The 19109-nt window shown below is 40.2% G+C and overlaps 1 long non-coding RNA gene across 2 annotated transcripts in view; it reads right to left on the bottom strand.

The window, feature by feature from the left end:
• Window positions 1-713: 713 nt before the first annotated feature.
• The window catches only part of LOC110974908 (uncharacterized), a 63074-nt gene continuing 44678 nt past the window's right edge, over window positions 714-19109 (bottom strand). Inside the window, exons 2-7 of one of the 2 annotated variants that reach the window (XR_015423488.1) lie at window positions 11099-11154; window positions 6235-10813; window positions 5841-5858; window positions 5435-5455; window positions 5029-5156; window positions 714-4184 (exon numbers count right to left, since the gene is read on the bottom strand). This is a non-coding gene — a long non-coding RNA (uncharacterized LOC110974908). Of the gene's footprint in view, window positions 4185-5028; window positions 5157-5434; window positions 5456-5840; window positions 6215-6234; window positions 10814-11098; window positions 11155-19109 lie in introns of those variants that run through there. The other variant, XR_015423487.1, reaches the window with a different exon arrangement.

The raw sequence follows: 19109 nt of genomic DNA, 5'->3' as shown, positions 1-19109 counted from the left end.
TTACCTCAGCATGGGAGGACGAGATCCTGGCTATTTTCAATATGTAAGCCCGAATACAGGCGATTCACAATGTGACACACAGAGGTTGCCATGGCACGAAATGGCCCTTTTCTCCCAGTGCAGTTGAGAAATGGGCGAGAAGTTCTTTCCACCAGATGTACGCGGAAACTTGAATTACTCCAGATCTTTATTTGTCAGGGCAGAAGATTCGTTTTGTTTCTTTGAGAAGTTTTAATTGATCCTTTCTTCAGCTATGGCGTGAAATGTCTCAATCTAACAAACCGTTCTCGAAGTTGTCCACGGAAATGCACGTCAATACAAATCGTGACAAAGAGGCTGTGCTTTTCATACGAAGAAAACTATGGGACAGCGATTATCCCCGTTTGTGTTGGTCATTGTAAACTGGTATCTCGGGCATTCTTTTAAGACACCTGCAGGAATGTATTACGCGACAATAGGATGGAGTGTGTATAGGAATTGGACTTGTTGGGGGTACCCTTCTGTCCCATTTTGTGCTTTCGGCGAAACGGTCTCTCCGTCACAACCTCTTGGTGGCGCACTGTAGTGTGAGAATCGCCCCTATACGAGGAAGACCAAATCACAGGAAAACGTGTATGATGAACACTAATGTCCTCACATTCTCAGTAAAGTACATAGTTAAATATCTAGATACTTAACAGGGACAATACTCTAAGAAGAAGCATGACAGAGTGTTACGGTTCAATATAATACTTTATTTAAGCTTTCTTGTTTAAAGTTCACTTTATTTACAAATCTTGTGACCCAGCCAAAAGTTTTCAGTTCCCTTGAAGAAGGCGTTGGGATAGCTTGGTATTAATGTCGACATGTATAAATGTTAAATCTAGCTTTGGGGCAGTTTGGGTGATGAAGTTGTGGGTTCAGATGTGTAGCCTAGCAACTTCACACGAATATGAGCGGCACTTTCTCTTGAATTTTAGAATTTTATTCCTTCTTACAGTAAGGAGAAAATGTTTTATAGCTGTGACTTCGTGTGTACTTTCTCCCTGTAATCACAGATAAACGGATTTACAGTGATTGATATCTGAATAGGTTTTTTGACTCAAGTGGTTGATTTTTTATTAATAATTACGACGTCTTACATACTTAACAGTTGTTGGCTGTTTTGTTGTTTTGGGTTATTTTGCAGTTTGACACTTTTATTTAATAATTCAATCTATGACTTTGTGGGTATACATTGGAGTGAATAGCTATTTGTTTAATTTGTGATTGTAATTCAATTACCCAAGAAGTAGATTCTAAAAACAATTACACTAGCTCCCTTTCCGTAATTGTGACACTAGCATGTTTGTCAAAACAGCAGGGACAATTATCTTTTATCCGACAATATAAGTTTCTTGAAAAAATATCCAGATTTCGATTTTCAATAATCATACACTGCAGAAATCACTGTCTAAAATATATTATGGGCGGGCGGTCATAGAACAGGGGTTCCCATTTTTATCTGCAGTGTGGGTCTAATTGAAGATAATGTTTGGGGTTAAGACTCAAAAGGTTATAATTAAACTAATCAATACATTCTGCCGAATGAAAATTCATTCATCTATTCCAGTGACGATTTATCCCCCATTCTGATTGAAAGCAAGGACAAGATGAACGAGGGGAATCTCCTCACACGAAATGATCATTCCCTAAAGTTCCATTGGAGGTATTTCCTTCTTACAAATTTTCTCTAAATTGAAAGTGGTTTCATTTATTTATTTATAGATTTCAAAGGCAGTTTGGGATTTCGGAATGGGAGCTTGCATCAGTTAGCTCAGACATCATCTGTTTGATTTTGACAACTTTCCAGCAAATGTGTCTCACAGTTTTACGAACACAGCCCTGTTACTTTGCCAACCTGAGGACTACTAAGCAGGTGACATTTCAGGGGCCAATACTAACGCATTTGACACGTTCAACATTGTATGACTTATACTTGTCACTGTTTCTAAGCAACAGAATGTAACTACATGGATTGTATTACGCATTTTTATTGTTCTAATTATTAGTTTTTCTCTGTCTTGTCCTTTTGTGTGTCACTGTTGAGTAAGATATAAATGTCCCGTGTCAGATTTCGTCACAAAGGAATGTTACACATTACACACTGTACTCTAAGTACTAAGTAATTAACGTTTTGTGCTGTACAATAAAGCGAATTCATTCTACAACTTCTGTTTGCCAGCTGCAGGTGCGAACATGTGTAATAGGCACTGTAAGCAAATATACCTAACATTATATCTACAGTTGTAGGGAAAAATAAACAGCATTGCGAATGATTTACAATACTCTGTGAATTTTCATCCAAGATAAAATACAAAGCTAAACCTGACGTTTATAGACAACACGGTCCTCTTCTCGTTACACAGTTATTTGGTTTTAGTTTTCAGGTTGTAGTTTTCCAGTTTTCAAAAAAATTACCGATTCTCATTCATAAAAAGACCCAGTTAGTCAAAAATATTTTCAGTTCATCCGTGGGACTCAATATCCTACACTTAGTGTTTGATGAATGTACCCTCCAAAGCGCGACCTGAAATGTTGTTGAACGGCGGGTACTTTTCCTGGGGGGGGTACACAAGCCCTTGAGCTCTGTAATAATCAGGTTTCTTTATATAACCCATTTATATTCACAAGGGATCTACACCTTAAGTTCACAATGCATTTAGAGTGCTGCGTAAGTGACAACTCTTAGAGTGAATAGCAATGCTGAGTTCTTTGCTCTTTCTTTGCACAAATACAACACATAAAATGCAGTAATTTTCACTGAGGCCGATTTTAGGGCAGCAGTATTCTAACTGCATCGCGACTTCTGCTGGTATTGCCTTAAGACTATTTGTCTTGATCTGTTAAGGGCACCTTTCAAATCTGGCTAAACAAAACTTGTCAAGGTATCAGTTTAATTTATATTGACAAATTCGGCTTAGGAAAGGGTCAGTCTACTTTTCAAATCTACAGAAGTGCAGTTTTCTCCGACTATGTTTGTCTAGATATCTTTCATCAGAAGCATGGAATCAATATTTCTTTCAAACAATTGAAAACCATAGCGAGTGTTAATTAATATTTACGTGACATGCTGATGACAGCCCACAAGTGACTTTCCAAGATCTTCGGGTGCTGGCCAAATGGTATGTTTGTTTTATATAAATGACTATCCATTTTTTCCTAGTTCCAACAATCTTGACTGCCTGCGACGAAGTGGTAGTATGCCTACTGTTTCTAAAATGCGCCACCTTCCCCGGTCGTCCCGCTGATACTCCTCTGATACCCCAGGGTTCCTGGGATACACAGGTGACCACAAAAAGTAAAAGTCCCCGAAAAGCTGTTCCGAAGGCTAAAATGAATTTTTCTATCATTTATTTTACAGAGGTTGGTCGTAGTGGGTTTTAAGGAAAGGTGACGCAACTTCATGTTAAGCCGGGCTACGTGTTGTTCATCATGCAGGAATAAATCACCAGGGCCGACCGGTCCCAACTCAGAGCATCCCGGCGCATCAAAGTAAATACATCAACGTTCACATAGTAATTCAGTAGAAACACCCCAAATATCCCCTTCAACTCTTTCGCAAAAGGCCAGTACGTTGTGTATCCAGCTTCAGAGCTACTTTGGAGGTAAACTACTTTGCAATACGATCAAAATCTTCGGACCAAATAATCTTACACGACTGTCTAATTTGTATAAACGAGTGAGTAGTTCGAAAAAGAAGTATCTGTACATATGAGTGCATTCTTTGTTAATTAAAATTCACTTATTATGCACCCGGTAAACATAGAACAAGATAAATCAACGTAAGTAACAAGCCGGTTACTTAATCTGTGCTTAAGAATTTGGCTAATATCCGAGTCAGTGACATTTTCCTTCCCTTTTATCTCGCTTTAAAAGTGCTTTTTAAAATCAACTTGCTTTTACCACTCTATTGTGTTTAGAGACTTAATAAGTCACACGGCATGGTATTGCTTAGACACATGTGTGTTATGATACCTGGTTGAACACAGATTCAGATGAAGTCGCGAAGCACTTTGAAGTTGGCTTTACTGATAGCATCTGAAATAACCTTCGCTGAGACGGTGAGGGTGAAGATGGAGACATTTGCCTTTATACCAAGAGCAGTGTGGGAATAATCAAAGAAAACGGAACAGCTGAGTGAAGGTCCATGGTGTACTTAGCGCCTGGAGCACAAAAACGAAAGTAATACCAGGTGATGATTATTTGAGGCTGTTTGTAACTGAAAAAAGGCAGCGGGAGATATAAACTCCCTTGATGCGAGTATCTTGCGTTCTGAAAAGGCAACCAACTCTTTAATCCTCAATGGCAACTGCAATCTCATTTTCAGCGTTAATTTTATTTCCAAATTTATATATCTGCAGTCCTAACAATCCATGACGTGCCACCGATGTTCCCTGTCCCCTGATTAGCAGGTGCATCTCCCAGGAGTGTTCACAAGGAAAGCCGTGCATTTGCTTCATAATCAGAAGCTCCGCGTTTTATACAATGTGCCCCACGGTAAACATTGAAACAGTTCTGGGGACAGCTGCAGTGTAAGAATACATTGTTGTACAAGACTTTTGTAAATTAGTTTCGAGATGGGAAGCTGTCAAGAAACGAAGGGGAGACTCTTCTTACGACCATTCACCAGTTATGGAGTCTTACGAAATGGCTGTCCAAATCGTTTTCCCGTCCACATCAAGGCTATCAAGACCTAAACAAATCCCGGATCGGATTTGTCCACTATCGTGGTTTCGTCTTGAGCTCTGTAATCTGTTTGAAACATTCAAGTCGTTGGCCTCACATTAGACACTGCAACGACCACTTTGAGACGCTCGGTGGCGGCAAACATACCAGGCCTTTCTATTAGTTCTGAGCAGGCGCACGTATGTTCTGAGCATGTGCGAAAAAAATGGCACGTTTGGTGCCACCACCGTCTCAAACTCTCCCATTATTCGTTAAACAGGGAATTTAACAGTATTATGCCGAGATATATATGAGCTGGCAGAAATGATTCGCTTCGATTACCTGCGATTCTGGTCCAGACCATCCTGGAGTTCCTGCTCTTTCCGTTGTAGAATGTCCGTAAGCCGTCTTTTGTTGAGGTTTTGATAGCGTATCCGATCTCTTTGTCTGGATCTGCTGGCATCATTAGCCTGCAGAGAGTGAAAAAGTACGAGATCAATGGATCGCGCCATCTATCATACTCTGACCGACGGTGCAATATCAAAAACGCAACAACAAGCATAGCCATCTATTTCAAGTTGATCCGTAGCGAAAAATAGCTACAGATATGATCATATCTTCACAGAGATCTAGCCCCTTTAAACTAAACAAAAAACTGTTAACCTCAGTCGAGTGTTACCAAATCTTAGCCTATGTATACTGCTAGATTAATATATTCTTTCACCCTGGTAAAACAGTTTTTACTTACTTTATGCCATTCCCTCCAGTCCTGGAAGCGCAAATTTTGAAGGAATAACGACATAGAATAGTAAGTAAATAGACAAGGACAGTAATGCAGTGTCCAAAGAACCACATACTACGAAGGTGCATAACTGTTCCAGTAAAAGCTGATAACAATTATTGCATAACAAGAACTACCCAAAACACAGCTGTAATGAAAAGTCAAACAAATCGATTTTGGTTTCATTGTACACTATAAATGTATGCTTGTGGTTCATAACCATTGAAATTGATGGACACAACAATGTTTTTTAATTGTAAAAAAATAAAACCCGATTTGCTCCTAAGTATTTACAAATCGTTGCATCTTAGATAAAAATGACAGTGTACACGTTTTAATGTTTTAATAAACGTTAAATCAACATTTCACTTACGGTGGTTCTGTCGCAGTTCTTCAGATCAAAGCCAACACAACAGGAAATGGTGAAAAGACAACATTCAAAGGTGTTATTGAAGTACAGAGATGTGACACATGTCAGAAAGTAATAAATTTTCAATGACATTATGTGGAGAGAAAGCTAAATTTTTAACCTTAAACATTCTTAAACTGGCACGGGTCAGTTCAAAGTTAGTCTCCAAATAAACTAATATAGGCCTTTCCTAATACGACGCACTAGCTTTTAAAACAAGAGTGACAATAAACAAGAAGTAGCATGGTTCTAGGTATATCTGATTTTTATCGGAATCAATGGTTTAGGGCCGTTTAAAAACACATGCTCCGATTAAATGATCACAGATTTCGCCTTGGTGTTTGGTAATCACACTTACCCTGATATCCAACTATGATAAGAGTCATGGACGAATCAACGAGTGCATGAAATGAGAACCGAAACATTGCAATGGTTAAGACGAGATAGATGTGTGTGCAGGCTTCGTGGTCACAGCACACGTTCTGCTTCAAATACGTGTTGTCAAGTACAGATAGTAAAATGAAATAAAAATACGTCTTCCCACAGTAAGTGGACAGATTGATATCTTGAGATATCTGTCTATCGTTAGTCTGCCAATAAAATCGGCTAAGGTTGCACAATGTATTAAATATATACAGGGTGTCCCAGAAAAAACCAAACCCTGAGGAAAGGGGTTAATATGCCAAAACCATGAGATATGATTACAATGTATAAGGGTCTCCGATAAGTAGAAGCTGGGACAACCTGTAGAGGCAAAAGCTGACATAATTACTTAAAACTTTCTCTTAAGGAAATTGCTTACAGCTCACCTCGCATTGCTTTACCGGTGTACAGGTGCAGCAGCGTTAAAGAAAAATGTAAAGTACAACGATGGAGACAAATAAATTTTCTGAAAATAACAAATGCATTGCAAAGAAAAACAACAGTGGAAATAATTCAATTCCTTTTATTCCTTGAGTTTTGTCGCTATCATTAACACGTGTATCAATTGTCTATCACAAATATCAAATTATTGGGGCTATGTTGATTGAGCGTTCTCTCCCTTAATGCAAGGAAAAACATACAAATGAGTGAGCTTATTAGTGCTTTTCATCCCTTCAAACACTTTATCATAATCTCAAAAATGCTTTCTATGTTTGTTAATATTCATTGTAATCGCCAGCTAATATCGCTCAAACTACCTTTGTCAAGGTCGTGGTACTTTTCAAATTTTTAGACAAAATGTAGGCAATAAAAAAGTGAATTTTACTTTTTTCTGCTGGTTTTTTCAGCGACCTTTTCCTTTTGTGCCAATGTCCATGTTTGCTTCTTGCCAAATTACATTTTCCCAAACAAGTGTGGCCGGCCAGTGAAAGTAAAGAGCGCCCCCATGTGACTTGTGATAATGGAAAATTAGAAGCCATTTCGGTTCAAAAGTCCGCATGGGTGTTTACACACCGGCCAATCAATCGCCTGATTCTGGTGTGTCGACAGTCATGTCACTTCAGCGCACTATAATTTACAGCTTTTTTTTCTGATCAGTCAGTGTAATCCCCATACACAGCAGCCCAACGTTTTAGAAACAAAATGTTCCAGTAGTGTGTATATTTAGCCTAATGCTCTGCATTTAAAGCTGTACTTTTTCGGAAATAAAGCCTCTTTAGCCACTGATGAAAATAAAAGGTCTGACCAAAATTAAAATAAGTTTGATGCTTACCCTCTGTTACGTCCAACATTCCACAAGCAAGGAAGAAAATGAAAAGATTCCAATGAAATGTCGTTAAAAACTTTTCTGGTGGAAGCTACCTAACGATTTCACCAAACGTGTCAGTACTTTAAGGTCCTTATTGAAAAATTGCACCTAAAGGTCCTTATTGAAAAAGTTGAAATTGGTCAAAAAGGTTTTCCGAAATTCATTCATGTTGGCCCAAAAATACTAGTTTAATAAGTATAAGTAAAATAAATGCAGTCAATTTCAATATACTATTTCTTTCATGCTCACAGTGAGGCCCTTAGAATATTTTTAAAAATTACTTTTTCGCTTCAATAACCTTTTAGCACTGAGTCAACAAACTGCATCATTCAAAATAACACCACCTTTACTATCAGCTCCACTGACAAGAACAACAATGCAAAGTCCTTACAGACGTAAAACATTTAACATTTGCAAGGCCGCTCCCTTGTTACAATACTGCGAAAAGGGCATCAATAAAACAATTTGATGAAGTGGACTTATTGACGTGTGAAACCCTTTTGCCGCCAGCAACTGTGGCAGTAGTTGTCTATTGTTTGCCTCATTTTGAACATGCACAAACCAGCTTAGGCATGACGCAAACAAATAGAAAAGGACTGTCATGTTTGCTGCCACCAAGCGTCTCAAAATTATCCAATTTTTTCTATGAAAAAGCATCCAGTCGCCATGTTCATCAGTTCAAACAAGAAATGACGTTAATGTCAACATGCAAACAAGAGCAACGTTAAGCCATTGAAGCCTTGAGAAACTTTGTCAGATTTCTCTAGATAACATAATAAAACGGTAATTTGAAGCAGCGGCGGCTTGTAACACGGGTTCTCCTTGCCAATTTAACAGGGTTGACCGCCAAACTTGATGATGAGCACTCGTCCTTGGAACTAATAAGTAATGAATTACAAGTGCAAATTATACGTAAAGCAATTGCTGAACTTACTTGTGCACAGAAAAATGACAAATTAGCGGTGTGCTGAAACTAAAATTAAACTTAATTAACATGCATGATATTAAATACTCAGAAAAAGAGATATAAAATGATCTATTAACATATTTCATTCATTTACATACATTTGAATATAAAACATACAAATACAAAGCACAAGAAGAAAAACACACAATTACATGCAAGTTAAGTCAGCCGACCACAATATTAACCAACCACACGAAACAAATATCACAACATCGCCTTAGGACTATTCAAAATGAAACTGTCCCAACTGAAAACGGATTTCAATGCCTGAAATCTAATATGAACCAAAATGCCACAGAAGTCAGTTAACTCACTTTAACTAGGCCACCTAGGAATGAATTTAAATATTATTTGGCACATTTGGTTGAGAAAACCCCTGAAGCAACAACTACCATGGATGTGAAAACGTGAGACAATTTCTTAACCACTCCCACAAAAATACATCTTTGAACACTGGCAAAAGAACAACATATTTCTTTTGATAAAACCATGCGTCGATAAGAGATTATAGCAATTTGAAATTGAATCTTACCCGACCACCCTGTCAAGAGGCACAGCAAAATAAAAGCACAGAATGTTTGTTACACGTGGATATGCAGGGTGTATCAAAATAAAGGAAACCCAAATTCAACCATAATTTATTGGAAAACCGCAGGAACTAGTGTCACCGACGCTGGTGGCAGGTTTAAAAGGCCACTTTTGGTTTTCTTTATTTTGTTATCAGTGAAACCAAGGCTCACTGTTCCTTTTCTTTTGGGGAGGCGTTAGTTTGTTCTAACGTTAGTTTGACGCCTGCCAGACAAACTAATTTTTGTTACTCTCTAACCGTCATGATTATATTCTTGCAATTTACATCCCGTAGTTACGCGGTCCCTGGCCAAACAATGGCCCCCGTTTCTGCGCGGGAATTAAAGTTAACGCTCTAGTCTCCAGTAGGAACTACTGTATACCGAGGGAATTTACGCTGAAAGACCAACGGGCGTGAAGCAGGCTTACCGGCGCTTAGGGGTATATCTATCGTACAGTACAGACCCAAAGCCTTCTCCCGCAGCAATAGCACTTTGATCAATTTCAGGGCTATCAAGAAATCTAACACAAACCTAAAACTCTTTCGATACTCTCCAAGAAACTGCAAACAGTCTCAGAGGTAACGACATACCTTAGCACATTAAAAATAATTCGAACAAAAATGCACGCTGTGGGAAGCAACACTAAGCAAAACTTTGAAAACAGACCCGACATTCTTAAATAAAACAAGCGTTGCTTGCGACGGTGCATTAACACGAATCTGATACGAAAATGTCTCGATTTCGAATGCAGCTCCACAGTGACTTCCAATGACTTTTATCATGCACAGCTAACTTAGCCCAGGGTCTGCGCGCAGTTTCAACGAAAATTTGTCGTCAGAAGTTAACTGCTACAGACCTTTTTTCCCCACGTGACTAAATGTAAACAATACCACCACATGTGCACTGCCTCCTTGGCCACAACGTTCGCATATATTCCTACGGGCAGCTTCCCCCACATGCAACCGCACGTGTGAGCACTTCATGAGTTTATCTAGAATCGGTAGATTACCATCACCGCACTATGCACTCATTACCATCACAACACATTATAGGTCCAACACGATCGTGACAGCAATGAAAAAAGGTCTATAGTTATGACAGTCAGAGCCAACTCACGCGACGGCCATTGTGTTCTTCCGTTGTATCGATTTGGTGGCGTTTCAACAGAGCAACAGTTTCCCCAACGCACGTGAACCAGTCATACTCTTATCCATTTTTTCCATAGCCACTTACTTAAGATCAAGGTTACTCTCAGAATTTCCGGGTGATTACTTTCATTTGAGGCAAGGTCAGAGATCGCTGTTGCACTGAGCGTGCATGCGCGTAATTAACCCAGCACCTCTTCGCCTTAATAGTAAATTAAAGATAAAAATTGGCTAAAGCGGTCACGTTTCGTTTACTCCGCGTGGGTAGATTTTTTTTCGCGACCGATGTGTGTGTCAACATATGGGCAGTTTCTCGAAGAACGAGCGGCATTTCAACATCATTTTACAAATAAGGTCCAACCTCAGAAATAAGGTTTAATCTGTATTTGTGTTTCCTTTGAAGTCTTATGAACCACTCGATACTGTCCATGCAAAGTTAACCATATGGGTTCTTTTATACAAGGTCGAGATTCATCAAATTATTGTTAACAAACTGGGAAAAATAGGTTACTTACTATATCGATCTGTGTATCAGCCGCGTCAGCATTGAAGGAAAAGAGGACAGTTACATTAAAAAAACACTAAAATGTTCAGTAGACATTCATGTTGTTGTTCAATAGTAAATAACAAAAACACAATCTATATCTGTATCAAACATATCAATGGTATTTCATCTTCCCTTAAGTTGCAAAGTAGTAACCTCAAAATTGATTTAGTTGCAGAGTAGTAACCTCAAGATTGATTTATATTATCTAAATTCGTCAATCATTACCCTATATTCACTTCGTGAAAAATGATCATATTCTTACCTGCCTTCCACGTTTTTGAGCAGTGTCTTTGAGCCAAGGCAACGATCTACCGAGAACTGTAGGTAAAACCGGAGGAAAAAAAGTTTCAGATGTTTATGCTGAAAACCAACTGTAATACACCTTGGGCTCGAAAGAGGGGTCTTTTCTTTCGACCGATTGCGCTGCACTGTCGCCGATCTTGTGCGGAATCTCAGGCTTCACTCCCGTCTTTGAAAAAAAAACTGTCCACAACCGTGCCAGTAAGACAGACGATCGACGTAGGTAGGTGGGACCAAGCGGTCATGCAGATCTACAGATCGCGCCTAAAATTGCCGTGTGCAGGCCACACGAAAATCCCAAACGAATTACAAGTCATTTGTGATCATGCTTGCACACAACAGAGCAAGGCTCTACCCCTAACCCCCCCCAAGAAATGATACAAAAACGGACTCAGTACAAATCACCCGTGCAGTTCATTGCTCTCCGAGTACGCACATACCATTGAGTAATGAGGGTAGGCCTATAAACGATATGTCAGAAATGTACCCCTGAAATACTTCACAGACGTACTTTAGTTACCTCAAACTATTTCTAACATACTTGAACAAAAACATATCCCTCTACCTATACCATACAGACTTTAATAAATACAGAATACCAAGTAGATATACAAATGCAATCCACTGATGACTGCTTGCAAAGAACTACTCTCTCGACAAACGCAGATGTCTTATAATGTATTGTTATTAAAAAGGGGTATCTACAAATCCTGAATGGCTGCCTTTTCATTGATGGAAAAACCGTTTTGTTGGAGTGCAGATGTCAAAAATAAATCATCAATGTACATCATAATGATGGAGGGGGAACAGGTGAAAGCCATGACCAGTGAATATGCACTTCTACGGGATCATTACACCACGGAGCAATAAAATAAAAGGCAGTAAAACGCCATAATGACTCCATTTTTACCGCAATTTTGCCATTAAGCACTCGATGGAAAAGTGCCCTGCTACAGCAACGGATCACATGTGATACGCACATCGACGAGATAATGAAAGTGTAATGACATTTATCAAAAAGGCAATTAAGTGTAACGCGCAGGCCAGACGGGAGGCAGGAGAGTAATCGCATCAATCCATGATGTGACTGTTTCCGATCGTGACTCCGAAGAAGACAGCTAGACTGGAAGATTTATTCCCGTCGAAATGATCATTTCTTACTAAAGAAAGTGTCACCGAAGTTGTATAAATTTGACCCAGTGTAACTAAACATTAAAACAAACAAGCAGCTAAACAAACAAGCAAGAACTTCATTGCACCGGCGCATGCTCTCAGATTTTTTGGAAAGCTGGGTAGCTGTATCAGTCAATTGACCAATCCAATGGCATGACATACCAGGATACACTGGTGTGCACCCAGGTAACCCCTTACACCCCACCTCCCCCCCCCACAAAAAAATCGCCCGGTCACAAATCTCCCTTTTGTGATCCAGTTGAATAAAACAATTTTGTGCAGCTGACTAGAGTTTCCATTTTCTTTGTAATTTCATACGTCACCACGTTTGTGCCACAAAATCAACGCTAATACCGGGAGAGAGAGAGAAGGAAGATGATTGCCTCTGAATAATTATAGCCTCTGTCCACCTGTCCCTATAAAGATTGACATCCCCACGTTGCAGCATTTGACGCGCCGTATACATCCCTGATGATATCGATATTAACCCGAGTGGCAGCCGATCGACGAAATCCCTCAAAACGTAATTGCTACCGAGAAGATGAGGGCCTGTTTCCGGAGCGCTGACAAGCTCATTGAATTCTAAGCACGGCAGAGTACGAAAATGTTCCAAAATCTCTCGGCTTTATTTTTCATCCCGTCAGTTCTTGTTCACTTCTTCTTCGTCTCCTCATTGATCGTGTCAAAACTCTCTTTGAATAGGTAGATTCATGTGACAAGTGATGGGCCTTTGAGGAGATATTAAGCTAACCACGTGTTGTTATGAACTGTCAACGCTACAGCATTTCCAACTGTCGTTGGGTTTCAAAATGCCTCCAGGTTTTCAACTCGGCAATGGACTGGCCCATGACCAAGAACAAAATGTTGCAAGTACATTAACGCCATCAGCAACGTACGCCAAGTGCCCGATATAAGACGTCTATCAGGCTTGTGAACAAGTTTAAATTGACTTTATTATAAACCTAAGGCGACAGATACAGTTATGGTTGACAGTTTACGTACACATACGGAGAGTAAGCATTTAATAACAATTTGTCTTTTCATATCTATTCCCAGCAACTACCTAGCTAATCAACCAGAACATCTCCTGTACCTTCATACTCTATTGTCAGGTTCATGCATATTGAATGACTGTTCTAGCTGATAAGCTGAGCAGCATTAATTCAATAGCCTCCAAAATCGGTACACTATTGTTATCCCCCCCGTTTAAAATATATGTAAACTTTTACTGTACTTGCTCAGATACGTGACCGTACACTGTGTGTCCCGCTGTTCTTACATAAGTGTCGATAATATACTTAATTCTTTTTTAAGTTCAAGTTAAATCAGTCGCTGTTTCTTGTACGACCAAAGGAAAAAACTGTGTAGGCCTACATGATCTTCACATCGTTTCTGTGAATGGATATCGATACGCCTGAAAAAGAAAATCAGGTTTACCCAGTTGACAATCAAGTTCCCAAACGCATCTCACGTTAAAATATCCAGCGGGTAATTTAAACAATAGGTGTGATACAAAAAGCAGTTGGGTTAATTGCTTAAGTTATGGGCCTCGTGGATTCTGTAAGCGGCAAAACCCCCTCTCTTTTTAATTAATATGTCACTCAACTGCGTTTAATTAATAACATGCCGGGGATGTTTGGGAACTAAAGCCGGCACTCATGCCTCCCTTAGGCTCTTGAGATCAAAAAGTCGCTCTACTTGATGAAGCAAATTTGCTTAACACACCGCTTTTCCTGAGAGAGAAGAACAAAATAAAGAAAATAAGAAAATATGGGAGAGAGTGAGCGGCTGGAGAACTGACGCGGCTGATCATTAAGCGAAGCACCCTCCTGGTTCAACAGGAGGGCTCTCAATTTGGTTCCAAGATGAAGCTTTCCGGCAAATAAATCAAAGCGCAGGGGGATGCCGGAGCTTTGATTTCGACGTGCACAGGTCTGGCAGAAGAAATATGTCATCGGCAACAGATTGCTATCAGCGGGGTTCCGAGTCAGTGGGGGGGGGGGGGGTTGTTTGCCGGGAGTCCTCTCGACTGCCCGATTATATTGATCTTGTAGTCACTGTGACGTGGGACGTAGTGTCCCGGCTGTCAACAGCTCTGGATGACGACTTTTTTTTGGAAGGCGAGCGGGGCTGGTGAAACGTTGTGGTGTCATCTGGTCGTTGAACCAGTCGCAACAGCTGCCAAAGAGAAGAACTAGTAATATGAAGATTTCCAGAACAGGTCGGCGCTCATGAAGACGACTGTGGACAGATTTTCAAGGGACATACATGCACAAGGAGAGCCCGACATTGCCGGCGAATAGTAACCTCTCCGCAAAAGCAGGTGGAGGCCAATCGCATTCCACAAACCAGTAACTGTCGTGACACTTTACATCTGAAAGTATGTAAAAATAGCCAACAGTATTGCCTTGATTGACTGGTGAACTACGAATACCCATGGTGTTAATTGGTGAGGCTTTTACAGCAAATGCCAAAATTTGGAACGTGGAAGTAATATATTATCCCTCGTATTATGCAATAAGAGCATCAATCAGGCTCAAGTCGATGACGCGTTGAAGTGATTTGTTTTTTCCTTGAACTGAAGCAAACTTCAGGGCTACAAATCGGGGCAGTCAATAGGATACCGGTAACCTTTCAAAATTGATATTTTTCTAAAACGAAACAGACTGAAGAAAATGAAAAGAGAAAAAAAGTACCCCTTGGGATTGAAACCACGGACATCGTCGACGTTAATCCAGTTCCTGCACTATGCAAGCTAGCTCGACCGAACCCTCTTTCCTTCGATTGTGCCACAACCCAATATAATAATGTCGATGCTCTTACGCAATCCCGGTGTCCATTATAGTGTATTACCGGCACGCCCAATAGTGAATGGCAGTTTGCCATTACAAGCCCCGTTATTAACAGCGGTGGGTAGTCCGATTGGGTGCAAGTTCGACTGGCTTTGTGCTCCCACCAAAAACTAAAAGAGAATGTAACAGTGGGAAAAAATGTGGCATTATTAAAGTGCGATGGCATATGTGCATCCCTTTGACAAGGACTGTTGATCTACAAAAGAAAAGTCTTAATTCCTTTCGAGCTATCAAGCAATGGATGGACTCTCATTAATATAAAACATTGGAGGCATGGGCCACCCTTTACGTAGGTTTACCCCGCAGTTTAATGAAGTTTTTCATTTCAAATCCAACATGCAAATTTGAGCACGGGGATTGTCGAGGTCACAGCGGAGACTACAATAGTTTCAGATTTCTCGACAAAGTTTAGATTGTGTTCCTCCCATGAAACATGAAGCTGGAGGTTTCCGTTCTCGACCAAGGAACGCAGGGATTCGTTCTGTTCTGCCCTGTTGTCTGTTACTCCCTTCAGCTGACAAACATCAAAGCTAGCTTGTTCTTGCATTGCGTTTTCGGTTAATCGGGGTACGACCTGCTGACAGTTGTTTTGTTATGGATTCTGGCTTTCTGTTTTGATTTGGGGGTTTGTTTTACTTGTTTAATACCCCCTCAAGCTACGCATGCTTGTCTGTAAATATGGACGCTTTTAACGCATCTAATGCATTTTTTCCTTATTTGTAATGGCCTTGGCTTCTAACATAAGTAGAAATCAAACCCTTTCATTTTTTCCACTGTTGTCCTCAGGTTTTCAGATTCTATGCCCTATTACATCATAATATATTCTTTGAAAAGATGTATCTAACCACCGTTTGGGCTGGCATCACAATAGGAAACCGCAAGGGTTCAGCACAGTTTACTACCCTGCTGAACTTGTACGGAATTCTAATTATTGCCAATTATAACCTCCCCCGGCTCCCGAAAAAACACGATGAAAAGAATTTCAGCGAGTAGCAAGAGAAAGAAAATCAATACCAGCTTGAGGGAAACCTTGTTGTCTTAAAGGTGGGGCCTGTGAAAGGTAAAATCAAATTATCGTTTTCTCCCTCCACGAGGGACTAGAGGAATTCGGCTTTGAGTGCAGTTAAATATTTCCGCAAGGCTGGCAAACATTTCGTCTTTGCTGATTCCAGACGCTTGATCAACTTGGTAGAGGGGGCTTTTTCATATTTTAGTCGATTTGAGACTCAACAGCACACACACAAAACGGAGGCTCAAATCAACACAGACCAGTAAATAGATAGAACACATCGATTTGGTGCCTGGGGAAAAAATACAGGTCTCACTGGCTTCCTGTGATGGAACGAAAGCCGCATGCATACTCAAAGTTAAATAACATCAAAATTTGATCAGGCAAACTAAATCACCTTAAAAATGTATAGGCGTATTGCACCTACGAAGTTAAAATACGTACTATGCAGCACCAGTGGGAAAAAACAGAAAAAGTGCCGTGTGGACACGCCCCCAACAAAAAATCTTAAACGCAGTTTTCTGCCTTTACAGTCAGAGCCAGATATCAATTTAAATTGATATGTAGGTTAAATAGAATCGATGTTGTCACACGCACACACATTAGTGTAGTTTTTATAATGTCAAGGATGTTTATAGGCAGAGACTTTAAAAAGATTAGCCCAGTCCCGGTTAAGTCAATTACAGTGTGGCTTAATGGTGAGATCATAAGGATACGTCATTCCGCAGTTGAATGCAATTAGCTGGGTGCCGAATTTGTCGCTATTGCTTTAAGTCCAGGCGACTTTGTGTGATGAGTTTCGCCCTCGAGATCAAGTCGTCTGGCTCGACTCCTTCCTACACGCTAAATGGCAGACTTGAAAATTCCGTTTATAAAATTAAAATGGTGTGGTAACGGAGCTATCAGTACATACCGTGCGATGAAATGTCTCTTAACGTGGTGAGCAGGAACGTAATATGTAATATGTAAAAACCTGCTGTCTTAAAGAAAGGTGGTTTTCGTAAACAAACCCCCAACTAAGACTTGAATATGCTACTGGGTATATAAAATACCAGATATGAAGGCCATCATAGTTGAAATAATCATATGATACTCACAGCACCCTTATCAATGACCAGGATACAGGATCATGTTTATCTTTTTTCATCTTACAGAAATTATCCCGTCTCACTTAACTTGTATTACGAGGGACAGGTTGTCGTTTATGTCAGATATTATAACCTGCTCTGACTTCAAAGTCGACAAGAGCGAATTGTTTAATTCGAAACTATAACCAGAATCGTTTGTGACACCGTTGATAACTTGAGGCAAAAGTTTCTATGTAAATTGGACACTTGACACGCCATTGCCTTCGATCTCTGGCTGCGTTTGTCAAAAGGTATCGAATCATTTAAAGGGGCTAAATATTCAAGCAGTATGGGTACACTTGCTACCAAACCTTAACATCCAGGTCCAACTGTGGTCCTGGCGTTTCTACCAAACCACATCAAATTGTTAAACATTGCATTTTCCCAGTCCACACGAGCTAGAGTGCTCTTCACACAATGCCATCGGCAAACCACCTGCCCCGTGACGTCATCGGCGATTTGGGCGCGAAAATAACGGCTGTCTGCCTAAACGGCCGTCAATATTTGTAATTTTTTTTTCGAGGAAACTTCCGAAAAGGGTTGCTATGCAGAGACCAGGCTAACAATGGGTCAATAATGCTGTCTGAGTAGTCTGGAAAGGTCTTTCTGTCGGCAGTACATGTGGCTTGGAAAAGTGCAGACTTCGAATTTGCAGACGAATTCTATTACAGAATTACTCAAAACAATTTCAAAGAACTCCTTGTAACTGTGGCTCATTCCCGCCAAAAGTTTATAAAGATGTTTCATCTGAAATTAAAACAAGACCATCGGGCGGACTCAATCTGCCTGGTGGTCTCGACTTGATCTAACTCTGCATTAAACATTTTAGAGTAAGTGATGTTTTATGTTTTCAGCAGTCAAAAAGTTCTCCAAACTTTCGAGCACTAACTTCTGTGACCGTATAGTCACCAGCTCCCTAATTCCGCCCCTATTGTCAAGTCTGGTTGGTTTTCACAGTAAGTGGCGACATGGCGACTACACGATCATAAACATTGGTGGGAAAAATGAAAAAAAGAAACAAACAGATATCCCGTTCTACAACTCCAAATTTGCTAGGCGCCCAAGTTGAATTTTCTAGAGGGGATAAGGAAAGAAGCGCTGGTGGGTTTCAGATCAAACCATTATTTTGTGCTTACCAATTGCAGAGGAGCCTTTAGATGTATACGGATAACACTGCCCCATGACATCCGAAGTGTGGAGTGCTACTCGACGTTATGTTGCATATTGCATTGCTTCAGATACACGTAGTTATTTGATCTTCGACAACCTACGTCTGTATAAATGAATAAAAGTTGGCGCAGTGCCCATTTCTCTCGGGGCTTGAATTCCATGGAGCCGGCACGGGCGTCGTCCGTCTTCCTAAAACAAGACGCCTTGCACACCCAGCGATACATTATTTGAGTCAATTCTCCCACGTCCCCCCAAACGAACACACAAAGCAAGTGGAGTATCAAATAAACTGGACACTCTAAAACATTCAAGAAGGCTGCATTTCAGTTGTGTAGCTAACCTGACGCCAATTGTAGATACATTTTACGGCAGCTGAATGAACACATGCCTTTTCCTGGAGTCAATGACGTATCCAACTAATACCTCTTTCCAATTGTTTCTCCAGTTTCAGGGGACGAAACACTCGTTAAACGTGATGATCTGGTATTTTCCCCTTCCAGGAATTTCGAAGAAGTGGCTATGGCTTAAATTTGTCCAAATGTCAGTGATTAACTTAATGAATGACTGGTTTTCCTGTTCAAAACAAAAGTATTTTGGGGAGGGGGGAGATTTTGTCTCTACCTGTTTAAGTTTTCTGTGCCC

Source organism: Acanthaster planci, linkage group LG20 (assembly GCF_054643075.1).
Source record: "Acanthaster planci isolate LZ-2023a linkage group LG20, COTS_SCS, whole genome shotgun sequence".
Lineage (NCBI taxonomy): Eukaryota > Metazoa > Echinodermata > Asteroidea > Valvatida > Acanthasteridae > Acanthaster > Acanthaster planci.
Note: the sequence above shows the minus strand (reverse complement) of the source record. Positions and strands in the feature narration are given on the sequence as shown.